The sequence below is a fragment of the Aquarana catesbeiana genome, linkage group LG02 (genome assembly GCF_042186555.1).
Source record: "Aquarana catesbeiana isolate 2022-GZ linkage group LG02, ASM4218655v1, whole genome shotgun sequence".
NCBI classification, from domain to species: Eukaryota; Metazoa; Chordata; class Amphibia; order Anura; family Ranidae; genus Aquarana; species Aquarana catesbeiana.
In genome coordinates this window covers 453,422,517-453,434,649 of record NC_133325.1, presented here as the reverse complement: position 1 = coordinate 453,434,649, position 12,133 = coordinate 453,422,517, and the positions used below count along the sequence as shown (strand labels likewise).

The following is a 12,133-nucleotide window of genomic DNA, read 5'->3' as shown; positions in this document are numbered from 1 at the left end:
TTCAACCTCAGAGGAGGGCAACATGGAACACCAGGGGGAAATGAATGCAGGATAATCTCATCAGACAAGTGGATGCAAGTAAACCCAAATATGGCACTTATATACAGTAACACCAGAGCAACATAATACATGTTCTGTTCTTTAGAGCAGAAAAACACCTCCCCCCAAAACACATAACACCCTACCCAAACATCGTAAAAACTAAGTTCAGGGGCCAAAACTGTAGGCCAAAGAACCATACAAACCGATGTAGGGTTTTTTCCCTTAACTGGAAAAACCTTAGAATCCTTGGGTCACTGGAACCCCTAGAAGGGCCGGAGGTGGATAGAGTCCTTCCCGAAGCAGTCCGGCTCAAGTCAGGGAAGGAAATCCAACGTGTAGGGAGGAAAACAGGGGAGAGCAAGAGGCACTTCTGTTCAAAGGTGGGGTGATTCAGTGGCTGTCATTGGAGCTCCTCAGGTAGGAGTGGGTGACAGGCCAGCCAGCAACAGAAGGCACAAACGTTCAACATGGGTGCAGATGGAACGTGGCAGGGGGAAAAAGGACCGGGGACAGAGAGTAGCTAATGCTGGAAGTCATCAGGAAATAATTCTGTCGAAAGGGAGAGAAATATTCAACCACTCCCTGCTGACTGTGGTCAGTCACTAGTCCCCCTGGTCGTATGTGATTAGCGGGTGTCCAGCCACTCCATCGCAGCCTCCGGAGTGTCAAAGAAACGAGTGTTATCACCATCAGTAATCCGTAACCTGCTGGGATACAAGAGGCCAAATCGAATTCCTTTTTCCCTGAGCCGGAGCCTCACATTAGTAAACGATTTGCGGTGTTGCTGTACTTCTTGAGAGAAGTCCGGGAAAAAAAGCAATTTGGTATTCTCATATAAAGAGGAGCAGGGAAAATGGGATTAACGCGGTGCCATAGACGAACTAGAACACAATTACTATAAAATTGTATTTTTATTAGTAAGAAAATCTAAAAAGTATATATAATTAATACATATACATCGTGAGCAAATAAATCAAAATACACTATGCAATTTTAAATATTGACCAACACCAAGGATATTGAAAGGTGAACAATAGTCAATTCATCCTAACTAGTTTCGCCAATACATTGGCTTCATCAGGGAAATAAACAATTAATACAAAGAGGTAAAAACACTAAAGGGAAAGACAAAAAAGAAATGTATTAATGATAAAGCCCAATTATCATAACATAATTCAAGTGAGCAGTCATGTCACGAAGGAATCACAATTTTGTCCAACCTAGACCCCCAGCCCCCCAGTCCCCACATTAAGGACATACCGTGCCAGAATCCCAGGACACAGAACAAGCACCCCCAGGCAGCCGGGGACAGTGGTCGAGCCCAGCCCTGTAATTGGCTACAGGGGACCCAGAAGGGTGCCTAGAAAAGCTGAAAATTATCATATTGGTGATGAATATTAAATTATTCATTAATTAATCATATAGACTAAGCCTCAATTACATACTCTGATTGAACACAAAAGAAACACGGAAATGCGCTGGATAAATAACGATGAGATGCTTGAGTGTAGGAGTCAGAGAATGTATGTGTGACCAAGGAAACTAGAAGCAATATAGTGCATAATGGTAGTATTAGTGGGATGTTTATGGTGCTTTAAACAAAGAGCTTTTTATTAATGAACAGGCACAGATTGTTAGGATATAAATTAGTTAAATATGTATAGGCGCTTACCATAAAATTGCAGACGCCAATGAAGGTAATAAAATGCACAACATGCATGAGGTCCCGTCGCTAGGGAAGCTGAACACGAGAGCCTCACAAGAAAAGCCTCCAAAGGAGTCCAACAAACTTAATTATCTAAGTATGAATTCAATACATATATGGTCAGCATACAGACTACCATGCAGTAGTGTGAGAGAGGAGAAAGTATTACCTTAATCAGACACAGCCAAGCCGCAGCGCATAACCAGCAACATATGATGAAAAGATGGGGAGGTTTTGGCAGCCTTATAAGTCCCCCACCCGATCGGCGTAAGCAATTAGCCAATGGGGAGCGGACAGAAGGCAGCCGGGGCGCATGCGCAGTGACCGGAGTCAGAGGCCTACAACGCCCAGAATGCCATGCGCCGACCGTCTCACGTGGTAGTATTACCAGTGATGATGATCAATGCGGCGCAATACCGGCTTCGGGCCTGACAGTGGATGGGGGGAGGAGACGAACCCACTACGCCCATCCAGAGAGGAAGGAACAAGAGGCAGATGTAAAAGACGAACGGGTGCACTGTGAAAGCCCCGGCCGAAAGGGGGGGCTGACTATAAAGTCAGCCCTTGGGTGTCCATGCAGCCAAAGGCTGTAGTAAGACAAAAGTCCCCAGACAGCATAAAGGTGCAGCTCCGATGGGACCGGGGTCGCAGGGCAATCCAAAAACGGGAACGGGGAGTGGAGAGGGCAAAGGGGGCACAGGGAGGACAAACAATCCGGTGGTCATATGGTACTAAAACCACCAGAAGGTGACCTCATGAACATGACGTCCACAATGAATAAAGAAGATGGAATAGGAGGACTTGACAGTATTGCAATATGATTTAACACTTTACATTCAAACTCTTCTAAGTCAATATGTAATAACACATTCTAATATGTTACATTGCAATCAACAATAGTACATAAAAAATGTCAATAACAACGTAAACTGGATGCCTTCTGTCCGCTCCCGATTGGCTAATTGCTTACGCCGATCGGGTGGGGGACTTATAAGGCTGCCAAAACCTCCCCATCTTTTCATCATATGTTGCTGGTTATGCGCTGCGGCTTGGCTGTGTCTGATTAAGGTAATACTATCTCCTCTCTCACACTAGGAAGGAGTTTTTTATCTCCTCCATTTATATCTAGCTATATGCTGCATGGTAGTCTGTATGCTGACCATATATGTATTGAATTCATACTTAGATAATTAAGTTTGTTGGACTCCTTTGGAGACTTTTCTTGTGAGGCTCTCGTGTTCAGCTTCCCTAACGGCGGGACCCCATGCATGTTGTGCATTCTATTACCTTCATTGGCGTCTGCAATTTTATGGTAAGCGCCTATACATATTTAACTAATTTATATCCTAACAATCTGTGCCTGCTCATTAATAAAAAGCTCTTTGTTTAAAGCACCATAAACATCCCACTAATACTACCATTATGCACTATATTGCTTCTAGTTTCCTTGGACACACATACATTCTCTGACTCCTACACTCAAGCATCGCATCGTTATTTATCCAGCGCATTTCCGTGTGTTTCTTTTGTGTTCAATCAGGGTATGTAATTGAGGCTTAGCCTATATGATTAATTAATTAATAATTTAATATTCATCACCAATATGATAATTTTCAGCTTTTCTAGGCACCCTTCTGGGTCCCCTGTAGCCAATTACAGGGCTGGGCTCGACCACTGTCCAGGCTGCCTGGGGGTGCTTGTTCTGTGTCCTGGGATTCTGGCACGGTATGTCCTTAATGTGGGGACTGGGGCCTAGGTTGGACAAAATTGTGATTCCTTCGTGACATGACTGCTCACTTGAATTATGTTATGATAATTGGGCTTTATCATTAATACATTTCTTTTTTGTCTTTCCCTTTAGTGTTTTTACCTCTTTGTATTAATTGTTTATTCCCCTGATGAAGCCAATATATTGGCAAAACTAGTTGGGATGAATTGACTATCGTTCACCTTTCAACATCCTTGGTGTCGGTCAATATTTAAAATTGCATAGTGTATTTCGTTTTCATTTATTTGCTCACGATGTATATGTATTAATTATATATACTTTTTAGATTTTCTTACTAATAAAAATACAATTTTATAGTAATTGTGTTCTAGTTCGTCTATGGCACCGCTATAATCCAATTTTCCCTGCTCCTCTTTATATTACTTTTCAGAGATGAGGTGCCGTATCTATCAGGACATTCCGCCTACCACCCATTTACTTGGTATTCTCATACTTAATTTCAGGCATGGCGCATGCCGCCGCCAGGATGCGATCTCGATCTTGGTAATTGAGCATCCGCAAAGAAAGGAAAGGGCACGGAGGGGCCCCAGGTCTCGGAGGGAGCGGCGGGACTCTGTGGGCTCTCTCTACCATGAAGGTGGGCGGTACATCCCCCAGGTGAAAGAGGGTGGACAGTAGCTGCTCCGTGAACTCGGCAGGTCTAGGGCCCTCCGTTCTCTCCGGCAGTCCAAGTATACGGATATTGTTCCGCCTGAGGCGGTTTTCAGTGTCTATTGCACGCTCTTGAAGCGCTTTTACCTGGAGCTGCAGGGCCCTCACCTCCCTGGAATCCGACCGGACCGTGTCCTCCCCCGTGGAGACCCTCTTCTCCACCTCAGCAACACGGGACCGAAATGTATCTATATCCTGGCGGATCAGGCCGACATCCACTGTCAAGAAGTCAATCTTTGCTGTCTCTTTGCAGGAGGTAATAGCCGCCAGGATCTCTGCCCCTGTGAGAGCCACCTCCTCCCCAGCCTCCACTACTGCCTGCGCACCGGCCGCCATCCTAGCCGTGGATCATTTTGCAGATGAGGCAGGGGGGTCACAAGGAGCTTTGGGGCCCGATTTGGAATAACGGGTCCTAGGGTGGCCCATCCGAGGATTACCCGGAGATGAAGGTCGATTCCGGGGGAGGCCAAGGGCCGAGAGCTCAAGGCCCAGGAGCAGGGCAAGAACTATGTCAGGGGAAGACTTCCTTTACTGGAGGTCAGCAGGCAGGCTCTGGGGTTCTGGCAGTAGGATGGCAGATGTAGTGGCGATCAGCTGCTTGCACTGGATCGGGGTCTGCAGCAAGGCACAGCTTCCTTGAGGGTGGAGGCACAGAGCCGGCAGAGCAGCAGCGATGGGGCACAATTGATGGCACAGGGAAGGTAATATTATGCTTCCAGGGTACGGAGTATGGCAGAGGGAGGACAGCACTACGTTGCTGGGCCACAGTATGTTGGGCCGCGGTATGGCGATGGGCAGCAGGCAAAGTCCGGGGGACAAGTAAGGGGATGAGAGATGCTGAGATGGTAAACTGCCTGCACCAGGTCAGGGCCCTCAGCAGGACACAACTTCTATGAGGGTAAAGGCACAGGGGAGGCAGAGATTACAAGGGCCCAGATGGTGACACAGGGAGGGCAGTAGAGTATGTCCAGGGCCTGGATTATGGCGTAGGAGAGCGGCACCGCTATGCTGGGACACAGTACCTGGTCCTGGAGGATGTGTCTTGGTTAGTAGGCCTCAAGATGGCGGCAGCCGAGGGCGTACGGAATCGGCCTCTGTGGAGCCCCCGGTGTCCGTTCAGGCCCCTCCGCAGTGCAGCTTCCTCCCAGGGACGGCCGATGCCTGTGTATGGCGATCCGCCGCCTCTCCTCCCGCGGATCGCGGCACCCAAGCCCGGGGATGAAGGAGGCACAGTAGGCCTCAAGATGGCGGCGGTTGCGGGCGTCCTGAATCAGGCTCCATGGAGCCCTTGGTGTCCGTTCGGGCCCCTCCGCAGTGCAGCTTTCTCCCAGGGATGGCTGAAGCCTGTGTATGGCGATCCGCCGCCTCTCCTCCTGCGGATTGCGGCACCCGAGCCCGGGGGTGGAGGAGGCACAGTAGGCCTCAAGGGGGGCGGGCTTCTGTAGTGCGGGCCCGGCCGCGGACCTGTAGACACCCGATCGACCGGCCGATTACTGCAATCTCTGCTGGGGCTGATGCAGGTGCTGCCTGGGAATATTTAGGGAGAGTTTGGAGGCTCTCCCGCTGCTGGTATTATCAGGATGGCTGCAGATTATTTCAGGATCTGCGGAGCTCCTCTGGAACACGTCCCGTTCCTGCTACATCCAGACACGCCCCCCCAGCTACATACATTTTTAAAAGCCTTTCCTTTCATCTTTTTTAATCATTTTTATTGTTATCTCAGGGAATGTAAATATCCCCTATGATAGCAATAGGTAGTGACAGGTACTCGTTTTTGAAAAAATTGGGGTCTAATTAGCCGCTAGGATTGCTTTTACATGAAAGCCAACCACTGGCTGAAAAGAATGATACCAAGATGATACCTAAACCCGCAGGCATCATTCTGGTATAACCACTCAAAGTTCAGCAACATACCAGTACGTTGCTGGTCCTTGTTAGGCATATATTGTAATCTTTTTTATTTTCATGCAGCCTGTGGGCTGAACGAAAAAAAAGAGATTGATCGGTGGGTATGCCCACCATTAGAATACCCCTCTTCATCCACCCACTTCTAATGATGGTCATACATGCACCATTTTGTTTTGAACTGTGGTGGTGAAATCACCTCCTACAGCGCTGGAGTCACGGCTTTATGTATCGTGGGAGCAAACACTGTTGCTATCAAGATAAAATAAATCCGAGCTGCAACTGAATGGCGTACCTGCTAAGCAAATAATGGTTAACAATAAAACAAAGTAACATTACAGTATAATAATAAGACATACCATACCTGCAAAGCAAATCGAAAAAAATTAGTAAAAAATAAAACATTTTTTAACGCAATCTGTGCCAAAATATATATATATATATATATATATATATATATACACACCGAAGCATGGGGGCATCTGCCCCAAAAGTTAGGAGCAAATCGCTCCTCCACCCCTGCTGCCCCCATGCTTCGCCATATATGCTCTTTTTTTTTTTTAACTGTGGTGGTGAAATCACCTCCTACAGCGCTGGAGTCATTGCTTTATTTATCGTGGGAGCAAACGCTGTTGCTGTCAAGATAAATAAATCCACGCTGCAGCTGAATGGCGTACCTGAAAACAAAAAAAATGGTTAACAATAAAACACAGTAAACAGTAAAGTATAAAAACATTACATACCTGAAAAGCAAACATGATAAAACATAATAACAATAAAACATTGCAGAACTATTTTTTTTTTTTTTACACTTTTATTTGTAACTGCACCTGTAACTGTAACGGTTCGGATCCAGATTCGGGTCTCTCAAAATGTGATGGCATCTTGGGAGACCCTGTGAAAGTGTGTCCTATTCTGTACAGTGCTGTACCCTACGCTAAAACTCCACTAGTGTATGGTAGCGTTCAAAACATTCACCAATGCAAAGACCAGGATTGTCAGGACAGGAGAGACAATAATAGCGGGTGTCACGCCTATATCCGTGCTTGCTACAGACACAACATCTTCTTTGGGGGGCTTGTTGGGTAGGGGTACTAGGGAGGACATACGGAAAATGCCTCTCATGCAGCCGGCTTACTGCATTTGGATTGGGATGGTGAGGTGAAGCACCGTCTGGAAACAGAAGGGCTCTGACAAACTCTTTCTGGAATTTAAGGAAGGATCCAGTCCTGAAGCTCTGTATAGCACATGAGTGTTCAGCAAAGCCAATTGAAATAAGTATACAGACACTTTTTTGTACCAGCGTCTGGCCTTACCAGCAACTAGGTACGGCGCCAACAACTGGTCGCTAAGGTCCACCCCTCCCATATTTTGGTTACATTCGTGGACACAGAGGGGCTTTTCCACACCACCAGTCGCCGTAGGAATTTGGACCGTCGTGTCTGCGTGAAAGGAGGACAGAACAAAAACATTCTTATTATCTCTCCACTTCACAGCAAGTAAATTATTACACTTCAAGCAGGCTCTCTCTCTCAGCCTAAGACAGGACTCTACAAGCCTCTGGTGTAAGCCCCGGGGGTTAGATCGCACGGTGCCACATGCGCCAATCTGATGAGCAAACAATTGACTAAAAAGTGGCACGCTCGTATAATAATTGTCCACATACAAATGGTACCCTTTTCCAAATAAGGGTGACACCAAGTCCCACACAATCTTACTAGCACTCCCTATGTAATCTGGGCAGTTTTCCGGCTCTACGTGACTATCTCTTCCCTCGTAAGCCATAAAACTATATGTATAGCCTGTGGCCCTGTCACAGAGCTTATACATCTTGACCCCATATCTGGCATGCTTGCTGGGAAGATACTGTTTGAAAGACAAGCGGCCAGAAAATGTAATCAGGGACTCATCAACGCAGACAACTTGATTGGGAGTAAACAAGGCTGCAAAACGTTCGTTGAGGTGGTTTACAAGGAGCCGAATTTTGTAGACCCGATTGTATCCAGGGTCTCCACGAGGACGACAGAGTTCATTGTCGTTGAAGTGCATGAACCGCAAGATTTGCTCGTGCCCTGGTCATGGAAGCAGAGAACACGGGCGTATGGTGAATTTGGTCAGTGGACCAATATGACCGCAACTCACTCTTTTTAGTTACGCCCATGAGGAGGGATAGGCCCAGAAAGGTCTTAAATTCGGAAACTGTAATTGGTTTCCAATCTCTGGCAAGGGAGGACAACTGGGGATTAGCGGTGATGAACTGACCAGCATACAAATTACTTTGGTCCACAACAGATCTATAGCGATCTTCCGTGAAAAACAGCGAATAAAAATCAAGTGACGTATAATCAACTGTTGGCCAGTGAATGGGGGAAGTACGGGTGCTGCTACTTCTCTGCTCCATACGAGAGCCCTGTGGTTCTTGCACCTCAACAACAGCAGAAGAAGATCGGGGTCGGGTACGCCTGACCTTGGCAGGGACCACAACTGGAGCCGCTGTCGTCTACAGGATCGTATTCTGAGCCTGAATCTGACAGATAAGTGACTTCCTCTTCACTATCTGTCATGCTCAGAAACGTGTAGGCCTCTTCACTAGTGTACCTTCGGTTTGCCATTTTGGGCTCTAAATTTACTGGTACAGTAGTAAGATTCACAGAAAAAAAAGCTCCTAGCCTGTCAGCAACTATATCAAACGCTACCAAAAAAACTGTTAGCGATCGCAGGGATCAGGCCTGACTCTGCGAACGCTGCAGTTATGTGTTTAGTGTTTTGTAAGTGACAGTAATCGATCGATACTGCACTTGGGTGGGCTGGGCGGAGGGGCAAAACGCAGGTGCTAGCAGGTATCTGGGCCGATCCCGCTAACACTGCATTTTTGGGAACCCTAAACTGCTGGGGATGCTAGTATAGATCTGATCAGATCAGATATTGATACGTTCAGACATTATACCACTAAGGGAGGTGTATGCTGCGTGAGTGGGTGTTAGCGCTACTGGCACTAATCTGACGCTGCCTGGGGCGACGCAGACCCTAACTGACCCTAAAACCTAACTGATATCACTCGCCGGGCAATCAGGGGGTTAAACCTTTATTAGGTAATAAATGGCGGGTGCCCTGACACTATAAAAAAAAAACTAACTAACCAGCGTCACCCGTAACACATATACAACGATCACTGGTGACCGGGGGGGGGGGGGGAAGGTTTAACTAGGGGGCAATCAGGGGGTTAAAACCTTTATGGGAGTACCTGACACTATAAAAACCTGACGGTGAACCTAAATAACTAACAGGCTAACTAGCTTCACCCGCGACACTAATACGGCGATCAGAAAAAAGATCGCTTAGTGACACTGGCGACAGGGGATGAAAGGGTTAACTGGGGGGAGATCAAGGGGTTAATCCTTTATTAGGGGGGTACCCTAGACCTAAAGGGGCCTACCACTAACAGCCCTAACACTTATAACAGTCACAAAATGACACCAATGCAGTGATCAGTAAAAAAATGAAAACTGCTATTGGTGTCACTGTGACAGGGGGTGCGGGGGGGGGTGTGTGATTCGTGTGCCTACGTGTATTGGTGTTAGTGTGCTGTTGGTGTAACTCACAGTGATGTCTTCTCTCCTCGGGCTCCGGAACGAAAAGGCTTCACGAGGAGAGATGACATCACTTCCTCTGCTTCTGTGTACAGTTTCAGAAGAAGAGGAAGTTTCTCATTTGTCAGGAGCGATCATGAGGGAGAGGCCATGAGTCAGTGGCCTCCCCCTCAGGACGGATTGCTCCTGAATGATGCCGACCGCGGGAGGGGAGTAATGTACAAATACGTTACTCTGCCTGCCCGTGCCATTCTGCCGACCTATATCGGCGTGAGGCGGTCGGCAAGTGGCTATCATGCAAACAAGAAGCCATAGCTGGACATGATCCAGAAACGTCGCCATCTTATCTGGGCCAAAGCTCAGTGAAAATAGTCTGTTGCAGAGTGGAAAACTGGAAAATTTAAATTTGACATTCTTTTTGGCAACCATGGGTGCCGCATCCTCTGGACTAAAAAATAAAGAGAGGAACCTATCAGTTTGTTACCAGGGGAGCATTAGCGTGTATGGACAATTTGTAGTGTGTATGGGCAATTTGTACATCTGGAAAGGCACCATCAGTGCTGAAAGATATATCCAGGTTTTAGAGCAGCATATGCTCCCATCCAGAAGGCCTTGCATATTTCCGCAAGACAATGCTAAACCACATACTGCATCTATGACAGTAGCATGGCTTCATAGTAGAAGAGTCTGGGTGCATAACTGGCCTGCCTGCAGCCCAGACCTTTCACTAATTAAAAATATTTGGCCAGTCTTGAAACAAAAATACACCAAAGTGGACCCAGGACTGTTGAGCAGTTAGTGCCCTATTTCAGACAAGCATGGGATAACACTCCTGTCCCAAAATTCCAGCAACTGGTCTCTTCAGTTCCCAGATTGTTGTTAAAAGAGGGGTTGCTACACTGTGGTTAATATGGCCCTGCCCCAACTATTTTGCGACATGTTGCTGCATCAATTTCAAAATGTCCTTATTTTTTTCATCAAATGGTACATTTTTTCAGTTTTAAAGTGATACTACATCTCAGGTTTTTTTGTTTTAAAATAACAAACGTGTCTATACTTACCTGCTCTGTGCAGTGGTTTTGCACAGAGCAGTGCAGATCCTCCTCTTCTCGGGTCCCTTGCTAGTGCTCCTGGCCCCTCCCTCCTGCAGAGTGCCCCCACAGCAAGCAACTTGCTATGGGAGCACCCGGGCTGCAGTTCTGTTTGTCTATTCAGACACGCAGCTTGGCCCCGCCCCCTCTGTCTCCTCATTGGCTCACTGACTTTGATTAACAGCAGCGGGAGCCAATTGTGCTCCTCTGCTGTCTCAATGACGACGTGCAACATCGTTGGATTTAGATGGGGCTCAGGTAAGTATTAGGGAGGCTGCTGCACAGAATGCATTAAGATAAAAAACCTTCTGCCTTTACAACCACTTTACACATTTGATTTTTGGTTTTCTATTGTGAATATAATATGGGTTTATGAGATTTCCAAATTATTGCATTCTGTTTTTATGTAGACTTTACACAGCATCCCAACTTTTTGGAAATTGGGGTTGTAGTTACATTAACCAATGCCTACTGATATAGCTAAATTTGGTCTGGGTATTTAGTTTTCCAAGTGTCCTAGTCACGAAAGGGATAAATACTTATAAAGATCAAAACTTCAGACCTGAATCATGAACATGCTTCTTATATAACAGGTCAGTCACCAGGCTGTTTTCGATAATTGCATCAGCAACATTTTAGGCCAGAATATTGTACTTTAGCAAAGAAACCAAAGTTAAAGTGTAATAAGTCCACCCTAACACTAAAATCTATGCATCTACAGACATCCATGATCTAACACTAAGGCTGGCCATAAATGGTCGAATTTCAAAAGAATTTTCTTTTGAAAATCAGAAAATTTGTACGTTTTGTGATCCAATGGTGCCACCATTGATTTCGAAAATTTGGCCAACCAAGCCTTCAATTTCACCTCATGTTGCTACAGAAAAGAATTTTCATGGCTGGTAATCTTTTCGTTCGGGGAAATTTCTTTTCTTGCACATTTCTTTTTCGATTACATTTCTTGCACGATTCTCCCATCATTGATTAGAAAATCGTTTGTTTTTCAAAAAATTTCCAACATGCCTGATTACTCAAATTTGATTGCCGCACGAAAATCGGCTGTTGCTGCAGCCCACTAATGGTGCGAAATACGAACGAAAATTCTTTCGAAATTCGAACCATGTATGGCCTGCCTAACCTATCTAGCCCTGTAAAGAAGAAATCAGTATAATTACCTTTTTTGAAACCGCTCTGATCTGGTCTCCAGCTCCAGAGGACACAGCCAACAACGGCTGTGAAATAGACTTATTATGGGGCTTCCGTTGGCTGTGTCCTCTGCACCCGCTTCCACAGAGAAGCCGCAACTGACAGCTCAGTGTGGGGTCGGATCGGCTACAAAAAAGGTATGTATACTGATTTC

General features: G+C 46.2%; 1 protein-coding gene across 1 annotated transcript in view; it reads right to left on the bottom strand.

The window, feature by feature from the left end:
• The window catches only part of LOC141128353 (protein argonaute-1), a 221,424-nt gene that overhangs the window by 18,632 nt on the left and 190,659 nt on the right, over positions 1 to 12,133 (bottom strand). The window lies entirely within an intron of this gene.